General features: G+C 32.4%; 1 protein-coding gene across 1 annotated transcript in view; it reads right to left on the reverse strand.

Annotated features, from left to right (window-relative positions):
* Positions 1–15,940, reverse strand: part of LOC131846755 (inositol hexakisphosphate kinase 2) — a 58,499-nt gene extending 42,559 nt beyond the window's left edge. The window contains exon 1 of the mRNA XM_059196144.1: positions 15,782–15,940. The gene's annotated coding sequence lies outside the window, so the exon portion shown is untranslated. The remainder of the gene's footprint in view (positions 1–15,781) is intronic.
* Positions 15,941–16,215: the final 275 nt, after the last annotated feature.

Raw genomic sequence — 16,215 nt, forward strand, 5'->3', positions numbered from 1 at the left:
AACGGAGATTGCGGGGTCATAATATAAAGTGAAACAGAGCCTATGAGACATATAAGTTCCATGCTAAAATACACATTTGTGAAGAACTGGTGCGTGTACCAGGTATCCGAAGAACATGTGTCACGGGTCACCAAGTCCACCCACTATATCTTACGTGCTAAGATTTATAAGGGATACGGCTACTATATAAAGATAAGGAGAATATTTTGTAGTCTATAGATATGACGCCAGAAAAAAAAACATAACATCATAATATTATCTCATTTGTTATCAGACAGCTTAACCCTTGATCTAACAACGATTGCTTGACGCTGGGTATAGGTACGTATGCATATTTATATGTAAGCGATTTCAATAAACTTTCCACTATGATAATATAACTTATCAATTAAATTTTCCGACTCGTAAGCGATTTATTTTGCTTGCTTCATAGTTATATCTTTCCAGTTGTTAATTTATTTCAATTTTATTTAATCGCATTTGAAGCTTCCCGTCCTTACCGTTTGTTACTGATGATGTGACTTTATGATTGGGAACTACAGGTTTTATTTCAAAGTCTATAATCAGTCAAGAGTGATTAAATCTAAAAACTAGCAAAAGCTTGATCATTCTCCAAACTTGAATAATTTAATTTCCCTTCAAGAGAACACACATCTATAAAGTTTTGTCTTACTGTCTACTTGTCTTGTTACTTGTCAGATATACCTACGCCGACGACTTTGTACGAACTTTACCTCAGCGTGGCCAATGACTATTTTTTAAATAAAACAATACACTGTAAACCTCGATTGACCTCACTGATAAGCTGCCAATGACTAATCACGGCGCATGTAAATTATAGATTTAACTGCATACTAGAGTTTCCAAGAGTATTTTTAACTAATAGTTTACTATGCAACTACCATATAATATTCTATTAGTAATGAAAGTAGTCTTAAAACGATGCAGTAACAGTTAATAACGTTATTGGACATAAAACTAAAATATCGTTACTTTTACTTTCTATAAATTTGAGTTGTATAGTTTTCTATTTACCTACTTAGAATAAAATAAGAGTAGATTTATGAGTTATGTGTTTTTCACATGTATATTTACGAACTCGTCTTTGCTTAAACTTAACAATTTGATAGTCACTTTCAACAAACATAAGAGCATTATTTATACATATAAATAAAACTAAAATTTGTTAAGAAACGATTTTACATATATGAAGCATTCACAGTCTTATAGAGTCGTTTAACAAATGAAAAGCATAAAGCAGGTTAATAAACTAAAAGAAATTTACTAGACAATTAGTTTCTATAAAGGATGATGTGTATATATAGCTACTGTTATGCTTAATTGACACATCAACAAATTCTTCTATGTGATGTGACACGCCAGCGTACACGCTTAGTCCAAGCAGAACATTATTCCGTCATCGTCCATGAAATAAAATCTAAGTGAAATTAGAGTAATGAGAGCACAATTTGCTTGGATAGTAACAGTTTTATAAATAAAAGCCCAAGGTTATACATATAAATACCCCACTGTTGATATTACATCATCGCATGGGTGTCTGGTAGGTATAATCTCATCATACTGTTGGACACGCAATATAAATAAGTACCAGTAGGTATGGGTAAGTTAATTTATCTTGGTGATTTTATTAGACCACCTACATACGTCACTTAAATTATGTGCAATATCAGAGCAGTGGATCGTTTCTTAGATCGATTCGGGTGTATCGAAATCTGGGTCTTATCCGGCTCCCGTTGAATCGATTTTACCTCCCACCACTGCAAAAACATAATATTGCCAATGATTTTAATGTCGTGTGTAGACCGTTTTATAACGTAGGTAGGAATAATTTTCTATGCGTCACGAGTAGGTTAGCTACGGTGAACGATTGCTTAGTATATCAGCTGTAAGTGCAATCTAAGAAACGTGCAACATTATGAAGATTATATAATACCTATGCTATAGGTCCGCATGTTATCTTGACAAAAGACCCTGAGCGCTGTGACATTCTGTCCACGTGTGGAATCTATACTATATAATGATTTCTGTGATATTTTCTCTCTTCGTACATTCGAACGGTTATCGAAATTTTTGGTTAATAAGTATTGGTAACCAGCTAAGCCTTCGACTTCGTGCTCATATAACTTTTTTGTATGTGAACGGATTGAAAAAAAGTAAACATTAAATCTTAAGTGAAACTAACCACAACACCACGCGCATTAAGACAGACAAACAGACGCAAATGCTAACAATTAATATGTTGTGTTCTATTAATATGATAAAATTAAAAAATAATAGTTTTCTGATGTATGTTTCATATACAGACAGCTATCAAATACATATATGTCGTCGTATTAATATGCTCTATCCATTTCTTGCTGCATGCACTAATGTATGAATGAGCAAACGTTTAATTACGTATGAAAGCGATTTTAATAAATCTGTTAGCCACATTATTTGCTTCTGTTCGACGTATAAAATTGGTGCCAACACTTGTGACCACTGTACATAAAGAAAAAAAATGTGTATCATATATTACTGCAGATATACCTACTAACGTTTCTGATCCACATCACTATTATTATAGTGTAAAATATATATTCAGTAAATATGTCAATGTAGAAAATTACACAGTTTATTTAACCATAAACACAAGAAAATAAGTATATTACAATATAATAATAATAATTGCAGTGCATTATAAGAAGAGAAAATTAACCTAATGAAAAATCATAATTTTGGAATACATATTATAATCTACATATAATATGTATATCTAGATCTATCGATCTATGCTATCTATACATATAATAAAATCATACTTGTCAACTACATACATTAATTGAGTTGTAAACTATAATATATATACAAATAAGTTAATAATTAAAATATTTTCGAATTTTTGTTTGTTTACACGTGTTTTACAGAATCAACTGTACAAAAACAAGCGTATCACATTAAAAAAAATTTCATTCCAATCCATTAAACATTAGTTATAAAAAAATTACCTATTCATATACCTAACACGCCTCGTACGGAGTCATGGATATAGTAAATGCACAATAACATAATGTTACATAGCAAAAGTAAGCCAACAAATTGTTTGGACTGCTGCATTGTATTATCGATCAGGTAGAATTAGGAATTCATGTATTTTATGTCTGGGATTCCACCATGTTTTTCACATTGCAGATTGAATCTTAACACATATTTGCATTAATACTCGGTTTCAGATGAGTATCCTCACGCGTAAACTCTGATCGTGTAATTAACTACCGTCAAAGTTTACTCTGGAGACTACAACATGGATTTTTTTCAACATACGTATATGTAGAGGCTACGCCTTTTACCATCAGACGGGCTTATTCGCAACCATTGTGAAATAAAATAAAAATCGAAGTAGGTTTTGTAGATATTGCCAAGTACCTACATCGATTTAAAAATACGTGTTATAGTAATTACAGTGTTATCTGCGGTAATACCAATGATGAATCGTGCGTTTATACTTCAATAGTTTCTAGCAAAACCAAACAATTGAATTCGTCGCGGCATTGAGTGATTAACGTTAAACTGGATCGTAAGTTTGATGTTTGTCAGCAATTCGAGGTCAATCAAGCGGATGACACGACTTGCATAGTTACATCATTAGGTTGGCTTGACAACAGTACGATGCTATTCTAACTCAGTATCTACATGTTGCAAAGTGTACAAAGGTGCATTAAAACGCGGGCTATTTGCATATGTGCAATCACAAACAAGAGAAAATACGATGAATAATAAATAGGTATGCCGTATATCTATTCTATGTTGTCCTCGAGGTATACAACTCCAAAACAAATCCAATAGTTTCCAGTACAGCTGTCCAGCCGCCCTTAATGCCTTCTCCATCCTCCCCCGTCCTCTACTCCTCCCTCTACAAACAGCTAATGTTATCGAACATTATTCCGACATAACATTCTGACACAACCTGCACAGCAGTTTTAACGATTTCAAATAAATTTAACATAAGGGAATTACGTACTTTATCGAATATCACCATTATTTATAAAGTATTAATTAAAATAAGTCAACCAATTAGCTAACCCAACTTTAAATGGGTTTCATAATTTGTTAATTAAAGTTATATTAAATTGCTAATAGTTACGCATATAGTCTTAAAACACACAATATATACAAATGTTTAAAACTGTTTTCAAAATAATGAATATTCAAACTGAAAAATCATATGTGATTAAAGAAATTTGTACAGTTTCGTGATAATGCCCATTTAATACTATTATATAATATCATTACTAATCTGAACATCGATATCATATTTCAAAACACTTGAGTCCGATAATATACTTCATAACTTCCATAGAAAACAATGCAATGGAATAAAACAATACATTCCCTAGGTGCGCGTGTAATCATGAATATTCGTATGTTTATTTCAATAACTGAATATATAACTAATAATCAAACGGATAACTTAAATGTTGCGTAGTATCTGAATCACACTATAATCATTCATCATCATCAATTAAAATCATCATATTTTAAACTAAATGATCGCAACACAAATAAACTTAGCAACTCGAAGACATTATCTTAAATGTTATTCTTATTTTTTCACAGATCAATTTAATCATTAACAAAGAATGGACTCGAGGAACGAGAGTATTGAACTCAAAAATAAAACCCATCGACTGTAGAAAAATCCTCAAAATTAGATCAGTTTTGCCAAAAATATAAAGTAACAAAACCCGGTGAAAGGAGTACTAGTTCCTTTGAGTGTCAGTTAAAAATACGGTACCATAACATATATTTTTTTGTTCTTGTTCATACATGAAAATGTTATTTATTAACAACAGAACTAAAGATCAAGACGTAGGTATCTATATTCATGTGTACCTAGTTATCAGGAGCTGTAGTCAGTATGTCGCCACATTAATTCCTAAGGCACATGATATTACAATATTTGTTATCTTTTAGCGGTATTACCTAATAAAACTACAGTACGATTATTTGACACAAACAAATACATAGTCCTAACCCTGTTCCAGATAAATTTTCGTAAAGTCAATAAAAACCACGATAATCAGGGAAAAAATTCTATTTTATTATTCTGAGAAAATAAATCGTTCTCAAAACTTTAAGCTGACACAAGAGCTCCAGTTCTCCTCCCTCCCCCCTCCAACGGATCACTGACATAGACATCAATTAACACAAGTATGCGTATACTTGTGTTAATTGATGTCTATGTCATAGATGTATAGTCAATATAATTAAATTATTAATATATATAATTAAATTAATATAATTATAGTCTATACACGTAGCATAAAAATCCATTCAATTGTAATTATTTGGAGATTTAAACAAAGTAGCAGAATGTCAAAGATGTCAAAGTATTCCATCAAAATTACATAAATTGATACTACACACAACCAACAGATTTATATTTATTTGATATGTACATCTTTAATGACTAAATAATACGACGCAATTTGTATATTTATAAACAATGATAAAATTTTACGTGTGTAACTTTAAACGTATGCTAACTAAACTAGTATAAGTGGGGTCGTAGTTCGTACACGTAAATAATGAACTACGCTTCGATCGGTTAGCCTCATTTACACATAATGCACACCTTGCAGGTTTATTTTTGTAAAAGCAACCCAGGAAAAGTTGTCTGCGTGAGTACCTTCACAGCTATTTCAACCGCCAAGCAGCTATATTCGTAAGCTGTTTCGGATAAAGGGTGAAATAAGGCAGTGAAATTTAAGGATAAGAGCCATAATGTCCTCTGGAATAGCATCACCTCCTATAATTTTCTATTTTTATCAAGGTTTGAAATAAGTGTGTTTATAATATATATATATTAGATAGTAGTAAATTTATCTACCAATAGTTATTTTATGACACATATCTGATTTACTCATATATAGATAAACAATAGTTTATCGAGTTAGTAATAATTAATTTACAAATAGGTCGCCATATGAATGATAAAAATATGATCCATTCGACCATGGCGTATTTGGTATAGATTTGATTTTGGTATTTGATCGTGGCGTTGAAAGAAGTAGAAGCTGACTTGTTATTTTTAAACATGATTTTGAACAAAAAAATGTTATTAAAATCAAGAAACATCCTTGGGCCGTAAAAGTCAAAGTTAAGGTATACTAATCACATCACTAATATCCTAAAAGTATGTCTGTTTGATACCTTTTTACAACTAAACCCCTGAGCGGATCTTAATGAAAGAGATGAAAACAGTTAGTACTACGAGGACAGATGTGGGCTATAAAAACCACACGCAATCGCAGTTATCAATTACTTTGCTTATTTATTGGTTTTAATAATAATAATAATACGACACAAAGCGTAAAAACCCAGCAAAAAGGCTGAGAAAGCGAAACATACAAATAATAATAATAATAATAATCTCAGGACAATTCACACAGCGCCATCTAGACCCAAGTTAAGCTAGCTAAAGCTTGTGTTATGGGTACTAGATAACTCATACAAATACATAGAAATTTTTGTTTTCGTAAATACATACAAATTATACATAGCAAATACCCAGACCGATGCCAACAATCATACTCATGAATACAAATGTTTGTGCCGTGCAAGGAATCGAACCCGCGACCATCGGACGTAGAGCTGTGTGCTAGACCGCTAGACCACCGAGGTCGTCAAAGTTATAAGTCAGTTTTATTGTTATTAAATTGAGTATGTATACTTTCGTTTTAATTCTCATTTTGTTTTAATGACTAATGTTTTAATTTCCAGAATATCTGTTTAAGTGGAATACGTGCATTCTGACGCATAGCTTATATTAATAATCCAAATACAAAAACAAAATTAGATACAATTGATCCAATCAAAATAGAATTGACGTACATAGAAACACAATTATAATCATTGTGAAACACTCGTGCCGATCCATGAGCAACGTAGTGGATCTTTTAGATTAAAATAATACATCTTATGTCATTATTAGCCAAGCAATTGCCAGTTCTAAGAAATCTTATAATTGTTTCGCTGAGAACTAAATGAAGATAAATGAATAAGAGCAACTAGCCGAATGAAATGATTTAGAGCTACAAAAACTAAATTCCTGTATATAATGACTGTACAGAACACACTAAAATTGTAAATGCGAAAGAATTGTCTGTGTGTTTTCACATCTAAAACATTGATCGAATGAAGAACATTGCTATGTATATAAATAGTTTAGACATGTTTTACTTATTATGGCGAAGATAAACCTTGAAAATGGTAATATAAGGAGGGTTAAAAGTTTGTAAAATAGCCAAATCGAATTACCATTTCTATATAGACAAAGTCGCGGGCATTTAGTGTACAACATAGAGTGCTAGAACAAGAACAAGCAATAGCTTCTCCGAATCACCTAATGACTGAAATATCAAACTCTGAGTACCTGACCTATTTAGAAAAAAACATAATTCTACGTATCACTACATAGTATATAAAAATTTCGATAACAACAATGACTCATAATGTAAAAACGTGAGAAAATAATTACAGGCACGCATGGCTTTTGGCCACTAGCCATTAGTGTACGGCCCATGAAAAATATAATCTAACAAGCACTTTGTCAATTCTAATAAATACACACGAATCGATGTGAATCTCATTAATTTAAGTAAGGTTTTACTGATTACTACGGCCGGCCTTCATTTTCGCATGATTGATAACCACTAACAAGAAACTACTTTAAACTAGATACTGTATAGGAGATTGGATCGCAGCAATTAACCCTAGATTATGTGATACAATATAGCGGTCGTGAAGAGACAAACTGAGGTTTTATCTCTCTCCTTGCAGTAATGTTAATTCAGCAATAGAAACTCTACCAGAGTAGATTATAACATGTATCTCGGTCTCAACTATTTCAGGCAACATGCAGCTTGCTTTCTAAGCTGTGTTTCCATTGTGGGGTCCGATTAGGCAGTTTTTTTTTATCGGACTACTCTAATCCGGTGAATCTGTAGAGGCCAGCTGTGACCAACAACAGTTGGCCTTTACAGATTCACCGAGTCAAAGTGGCTCTCCAAACCCGCAGAAGGACTTATAAAGCGGCTGAAGGTTAACTCCCACCTGACGGATACGACTTTAGTCTGAGGCGATTAGGCACATGAATTACAGGATCAAAACATGACATCTTGGATTACACTTCTGGTATAGCAACGCATGATTGGTATTATTAGTTTCATATGATAACGTAATGTCCGCAGTGCTATTCATGATGGTTACTGCTTACATCAGGTAGACCGTCAGCTTGTTGGTCATTCCATTATGTACTTAAAAAGAATAAAAAAAAGTGAACGAAATTATGATCACATTGTTAAAATTATGATATACTACGTATATAAATAACTCTATCATAATATATACTCGTGACTAGATGTTTCCAATGAATGAGTTGTGAATCCGAAGCATATAAAATTAGCACTACATATTTAATTCCATAGTTCAATATATATATACTGATTACATTCATAAACATTCAACTCAACATAGTTACATAACACAATACGTACATATAAATAATATGGTTACCACAACACCATAATATTTAGTGGATACTAATTTAGATATTTCTAGATGCGACTGTTTAAAAATATCGCAAATGTAATCAGGTACACATAGCAGTTCAGTTAGGTATTTTTTTTTCTAAAAACAAATTATTTCATAGTACTTATTCAATGAATTAGCACAGCTAGATCCACTTATCAATCCATTATTGATACCTACCCTCAATCGTTTAATATCGCACCTTAATTGAACTCAACACATATCCACCCAATTACACACTCATTATAAAATGGTAATGTTCATATTTATTACTTATAAATATATTTATGCGATTACTCGTTTTTGTCAATTTGTGTACTTGCAGTAATAGTACCATCTATTTGACATACCACAGATGGCCATTAAGGGCATGAAGTTATACCGTTTTTTAGTACTTGTAAATATTTTCTGATACCTATTATTTATGAATAAATAAAAAAATAAAGCTATTGACTCAGATTCAATACTATGTAGGTATATCGCTTAGAAAGAATATAGTATGATCAATATTTGTTTTCATCTCGTATTTGTTAATGCTTAGTAGATAAAATTCCAAAACATTTGATAATGTAATAATCCCATATGCAACAAGCCAAGTTTACTTTTGTATTTATGTTGTTGTTTAGTACATAGTTAAGTACTATAGTATACTATAGTGCACTCTAAATAAACTAGGAAAATATTTAACCTTTAATACCATCATGCAAATAAGATAAGGAAGCCGGAAAAACCATGACTGTTTGAGTAAATCGATAGGGAAACATGCAAAACATCACAATGTAATAAAAAGAGGGTCACACGCCACGAGGCGAGAACTCATTTCCGATATGAGTATAATCAATATTTTACAAGTTTTGTCTAAATGTACATTTAGACAAAGCTTGTAAAATATGGATTATTATCCTATATTTGTTACCGGTGTGTTGTTTACACACTAGGTTACATTATGAGCGGAGCGCGTTTATTCTTAAAAACTCGACCTTGACTATTCGGAATTTTTTAGAGTGGTAAACGATGGATGCCCGAAGGTCGACCTTCGATGAAATTTTGGTCTCGATCGGTCAAACCGTTTCAGAGGAGTATCGTATAAAGAGTGCGAATCTGATCTCTATGATCGCTCCGCGCTTCGCGCTCCACTCTATAAATTTATATCTACTATATCAATTTATCATTCCGTGTAAAGATACAATTAACTCGTCCATATCATATATCACAGGGGGGCAATTTCATTGTTAAGACGAGAAATTCAAAAATGGCCAACTTTATAAAAATTATCTCAAGACAACTGCTAAAATAAAGTTAATATCCGCTTATGGTGAGTGCCCCGCCACTACAGTGGTACATTAAATTATTATGAACTAATGAATATAAGTAATATATAAGGTAAATTATAAGACAGTCTTTGCTGGTCAATTGTAAACCGCATATAACATATAAAATAATCAAATTTGTGAAACCGCCTTAATAATATTCGAATCAATAAACAAGCGCGCCACTTGAACCAAAATAGTCATAGTTCATACGATCGAAATAATTTCCAACAGAAACAGAAACATTCTCTAAACCTTATTTAGTAACGTATTTGGTAAATGTGCTTTCTAATCACTACCTTCTTGGTTGTGTAACAGTAGTTTTCTTTTAATGGGTGACAATGGAACGGTGCACCCGCCTGTGCTAACGGTATACGCTGGCGGAGCACCAGTGGAGGATGATAAGTTGAGAATGAGGTCAGGTCAATTAGCGCATCGTAAAGAAATCACTTGGTTTCCATCCCTGGAACTGCGTGGAGGTTGGCCTAACACAGTATATTGCTAGCATTGGATTCCAAGTCCCTATTACTAACAATCCCCTACCCTCGAGAATCAGCAGTTATTAGTAGTACTAGTATTATTATATTTACTAAGTAGTAAAATTTCACATAAGCGTATTGTGTAGTTATGTCGTGCACAGTCGGAAGTGTTGTGTAAGTAAATAAGCGTATAGATGGCTTTAGAAATCGCAAAAGTGCCGCGATTGTTGAGCACATACAGGCGAGCACCTTATGACATAAATCTTATATGATATAAATTTGAATTTCCTGTAAAAAGGAATAAACTATATAATGTTTTTCAAATGTAGGTACCAATAATTCAGACATATTACTGGCAGTAAATGTATACTAGTTTTTTTTTGGATTACTCTAATGCTGTTGGCCGCAGCTGGCCTTTACAGCATCACCGGACGTTAGGGGGCGAGTGCAGATGGCATTCCAAACACGCGGAAGGACTTATGGAGCGGCTGAAGGCCAACTCCTGCCTGACGGATACGACTTTAGTCTGAGGGCACCACTAGGGGGTTCGAACCTCGGCTCAGGCCGCCGTAATTTCGATCCCCGTTTGAATTGGACAGGGGATCGATCGGAGGGCGCCCGGGGGCGCCGGTGTGGTATTATAAATCGATTTGAAAAAATACTTCACCATTACAATCCTACATCATCCCTAATTATTACAGATAGATACATTCAATAACACTAGGGATCCATACGAAACTGTCTAAAGTGTTACTCAAGGTGTGAAAGAAATGCCGAAAAAAGTCCTTATGTTGCGTACGCTGCCAATATTATTGACAATAATAGACCTATGTTTTGTAGAGCACATCAAAGGGTGTATGTGTTAAAATTTATGTACTTTTTTTATTTTTATTAAAGTCCCGCGCGAAGCTCGGTCGGTCCGGCATTAACTAAATATATATAGATTACTATAGAAATCGCAAAGGTAACTATTGAAAGCACAAACAAACGAGCGGCTTACGCGTTAAACGTATGTGATACAAATATGAGTATCTTGCAGGAATCATCATCATCATTGCCTTGCCTTTATCCCATTATTTAGGAATGAACAACGTTAATGTTTTTCAAATATACCAATAATACGGACAGATTATTGACTTCCGTAATAATTTACTTTACTTTAATTTACTATCCTTACTTGTATAAAAATCACAATATTTATCAGGCATAAACTCAAAGACTACTTAACATTTTTTTAATTGAAAGCGCATAGTGATATTTGTATAAGTTTTTATTATAAGTTACTCTGAATGTTTAGGTATTATTCATATTATTAATGATATAGATACGTGTGCCTGTCTGTGTGTTTGTTACTTTTCAATGACTAAACGGCTAAATAGATCTTAATGAGTTTTGATATGAAGCTGATGGTATTACGAATATATATACGACATAGGCTATATTTTATATAAAAAATAATCTGTAAGTAGATGAAATACACGCTGATAAGGATGTACATACGAAATCGTGTGTAAAAAGTATTAGTAGTTTCAAATAATAAGGTGCAAAACATCGTTCGTCCTTGTCCTTGTTACCTTGATAAAAATATTTTTATTTTTATAGCTTCCCGAATGCCCGATAGACTTGAGTACTTTAATGTAATAGGTCGCAAACACATTATCCTCTAAAACTATGATGTTAAGGAGTTAACTACACAATACAGTGAGCCCAACAGTGTTGCAATAGTGAATGGTGCATTCGCGAAGCGTAATCTTGAATTTTGATCCAACCTTGCACATAAATTATCTCGTAATCAATTGCCCTACTTGTTTACCCTATTTAATAACATCCACAACTATTACTAGATGAAAACTTGATGTCAATCGTTCAAACTCATGATGTATTTAGCGTTAACACACTGTCACATTGTAGCTATAATGCGAATGTTGATTCTGCACTTACTGATATTTGCATTATAGATTATATATCTGCACTGCCATCTCACGCTACACCGAAATATAATTAGCAAAGATAGGTTTCATAGCATTAATAAGTTAATCGGAGGTACATATACAGACAACTATACATACAACGTTGTACTTTATTCCTATGGAATTTTTATTACTGTATAAAACAAACATATCACAATTAGTTTCAATTCAGTTGTTTTTACGATCGCAATGAAAGTAAAAAATTGCATAAATTCAAATACAGAACTAATCAAGTTCATAGATATAGTTTTGAGATAAATATTTTATGGCTTAGTGAAGAAAACATTCAGTAATCCTTATTAAATTATACTTATCCTGTAATAGAGTCTATTGGCTAATCAAGGTATATTTATTCATAGTTACCTACTATTAGTTTACTATACAGACTTAAGGACTTTAAAAGAAATTCTAACTAAACTTCGAATACGTATTTTTATTTTTAAACTCTGCGGTGGTAGTAACGAACGACAAACCAAATTCACTGTCATATTCACGGCACGGCGTACTCGTATTGTTGGGATGACAAAGTTGCGCTCGCTACAACGTCAACACAAAACGTTCACAATATCTGGTTCCATATGGGTTAAAAGTCGTGGAGTTTTATGTACCTACTACGTTGTGAACTATACTATACCTTTTTTCGGACTACTCTAATGCTACCTTTCCAGCTTTACGGATGATAGGGGCGAATGCAGATGCCATACCAAACCCGCGTAAAGATTTCTGGACCGGCTGAAGCCCAACTCCCTCCTGACGGATATGAGTTTAGTCTGAAGGCAACGCTAAGGTTTTGAACCTCGGCTCAAGCCGTTGTAATTTCAATCGCCGTTTGATCGGAGGGGCAAACGTATACTATACTGTATTACAAAATTTTTCGTAATATAATTCTATTTAAAAAATCTACTATCCCCAACTACCAGTTCGGCTACACGCGGGCGGTGTGAGAAGAAATGCTGATGAAACAAGATTAACAATTATTATGATCAACTTATTTCAACTAAAATTTTTCTTTTTTTATAAAATACTAAACATTTAATTAATTAAAACACGTTGACAGATTTTAATAACGTTATCTGTTTTGATAATGTTAGCAAAATTCTCATTAAAATATTTAACAGCCGCGGTAACTTTTTGGCAATGCAATGCAAATGATTATAATTATACCACGGGGTACGGACAGTTCAACAGCGGCAGCACAGAGTTATTTCGGATACCACCTAATTATATTCTTAGCTTAGCAGTAAATATCATAATGGTTAACAAAATTAAATAAATTTTACTACATTTGAGAAAATCTATTGTCGGTTTAGCTTACCGCTTTACTTCCGATGGTCGTGGGTTCGACTCTTTGCACGGTACAAACATTTGTATGCATAAAAATTGGTCTGGTTATTATCTATGTATATCTCTTATCTAGTATCCATAACACAAGCTCTGCTTAGCTTGGGACGAAATGGCGATGTGTGAATGGATTAAGAATTATATTATTACAATATCTTTATATATAAATTTACGTGTAACGTTGTGTGTCCGCGATGGACTCCTAAACTACTGAACCGATTAAAAATTTGATTTGGACGTTGTGTGCAATTTGATCAAACTTGAAAGATAGGAAGCTTACATCTCAATTTATAGTCGCAATATTATTTTATTCAAGAACCTTAGCCTGAATAACGCGTGGCCGGGTCTGCTAGTACATATAATTATATTACATTGTCTGTTATCAGTAGACTTACTGTGAACTGGTAGTAAATGCGCAATTCTTTACTTTATATATCCGATACCCTATATTAAACCTAATATATAGAGAAAAATACCCAGACAGGGACAAACAGATATTAACACAATTATTTGCATTACATGGGGATCGAAACCGCTGCACCACAATCGTGAATGGAAAGTACGAATGGGGTGGGGACCCTGTCTGCACACACACACAAGTATACACGCATGCGCAATTGCAGACTCATACACGCCCATGCACACGCACACACACAAGCATAAATACACGCACACAAATACGCGCACCATTCATGTCCCACCCAGTCCCATCCCCTCCTGTCTGTGCCTTTTTTATTTTAACAAGTTAAAATTTCTGATACATATTTTGGATGTCCTATGATGATTTGTACTCATGTAGGAGTAGAGTTGTAATTGTTTTTTATTTGTGTAGAACTGTAGAGGAATGCCACTCTCTAACACACAGAATTATTTCTTAGTTTGATTGTGGATATCCAATTCACTATTAGTTGATAGTATATTCATATTGTTGGAAAATGTATGGAATAATTCATAAACGTAGTGTGGTTCTATAATAAATTATCATTATATATGTATGTATTTAAAAGCTAAGGATTAAAAGACTGATTAAAGATTAAAAATGATTAGCAGTTGTATTTCTTGCCTGTTATTTTCAACTGAAATAGACTTGGTAGAGAACTTTAAAACTGATTATGTGCAAAAGTGGTAAATAATTAATAAATGATTTATTTATCTTTGAAAAATATTTATTGTAAAATGACACACAAAATACAGGGACGAGTTACCAAAAGAAAATGTCATTTCCATAAAGAACCTGTCCCAATTTAAATAGTTCTTTATCATAACTAAAATAGAACTAAGTATGTTGTTATAAGATATATCAAAAAACTAGTGAGTTTCTAGCCAGTTTCTCTCAATTGAATCTGTATACTGAACTGGACAGTAGATAGAGAATATCATTACAAAAAACTGATGTTAAAATGTCCTACATGAATAAATGATTTTTGATTTGATTTGATTTATTATTGACATCCTTCTACTTTCATTCTGGCTACGATTCAGATACTGTCTAGTGTTAGTGCAATTTTAAAAAGCAACCATTTTTGAATGTATATATATTCATACCATACCATTAATTCTGTTCCTGTACTGTTTTGAAATGGGAGAAGAGGTCCCTTAGAGACTCCTTAAAACTACACATCTCATAAAAAAATGTAATAAAATGAATTATTTGTATTTATTATATTTTTTTAAAACACTACAGAAATATTTAGTATAATTCTGTACTGTTTTAAATAAGTATATTGAAAAAAATAGTAAGCTTCATTAAAAAAATCTAAATATCATAAATTTATCAAAAACTATTAAACTTTGACTATTAATGGTTTGGAATTTTTGTATTCTATTAATAATGAACTTTAGGTAACTGCAAGAACCTAGGGCTTGAGACTTGAAATGTAATAAACATATGTAGTACATATGCATATATAAACATATGTTATAACAATAATATTAGTCTAGTTTTTATAAAAAAAAACATACTCTTGGAATACATGCTTTTTAAATTCCTGCCATACCTAAGCAACGTAAAACTGAGCAGCATAATAAATAAACAATAACAAATATAAAATAAAATCAAGATTTTTTTACATAAAAACTTTGTACTTACACTTAATTAGAGTAAAGATCAGCCTGTATTGTCCAGGTTTTATTTAACTCGTTCATGTAATAACTAATTTAAACCATTAATGTGACATTTTTTACATATTAGTTTTATTTATACACTTGGATTACCAATAAGAAATACAAGAAACTACGAAGTATGCATATATATGTAGGTACTTTATTTAGCACAGATAAACAGATTGGTGGCATAAAAAATAATTTAGCTACAAAAAAATACTTATTTTCATACAATCAGTAATAGTTTCGTTTAATATTCAATGAACTAAAAAGGATTATAGGAAAAGGTTATTCGAAATTTAAAATGTTAAATGATTTTTGATTTTCAATTTATTAGGGTGATAACACACCTGCGTATTTTAAATTTTATTATTTAAAGTGTTCACCGTAAAAAAAACAAAATACGATATGTGTGTATTT

The sequence above is a fragment of the Achroia grisella genome, unplaced genomic scaffold (genome assembly GCF_030625045.1).
Source record: "Achroia grisella isolate CSIRO2021 unplaced genomic scaffold, CSIRO_AGI_Agris_v1 utg512, whole genome shotgun sequence".
NCBI lineage: Eukaryota > Metazoa > Arthropoda > Insecta > Lepidoptera > Pyralidae > Achroia > Achroia grisella.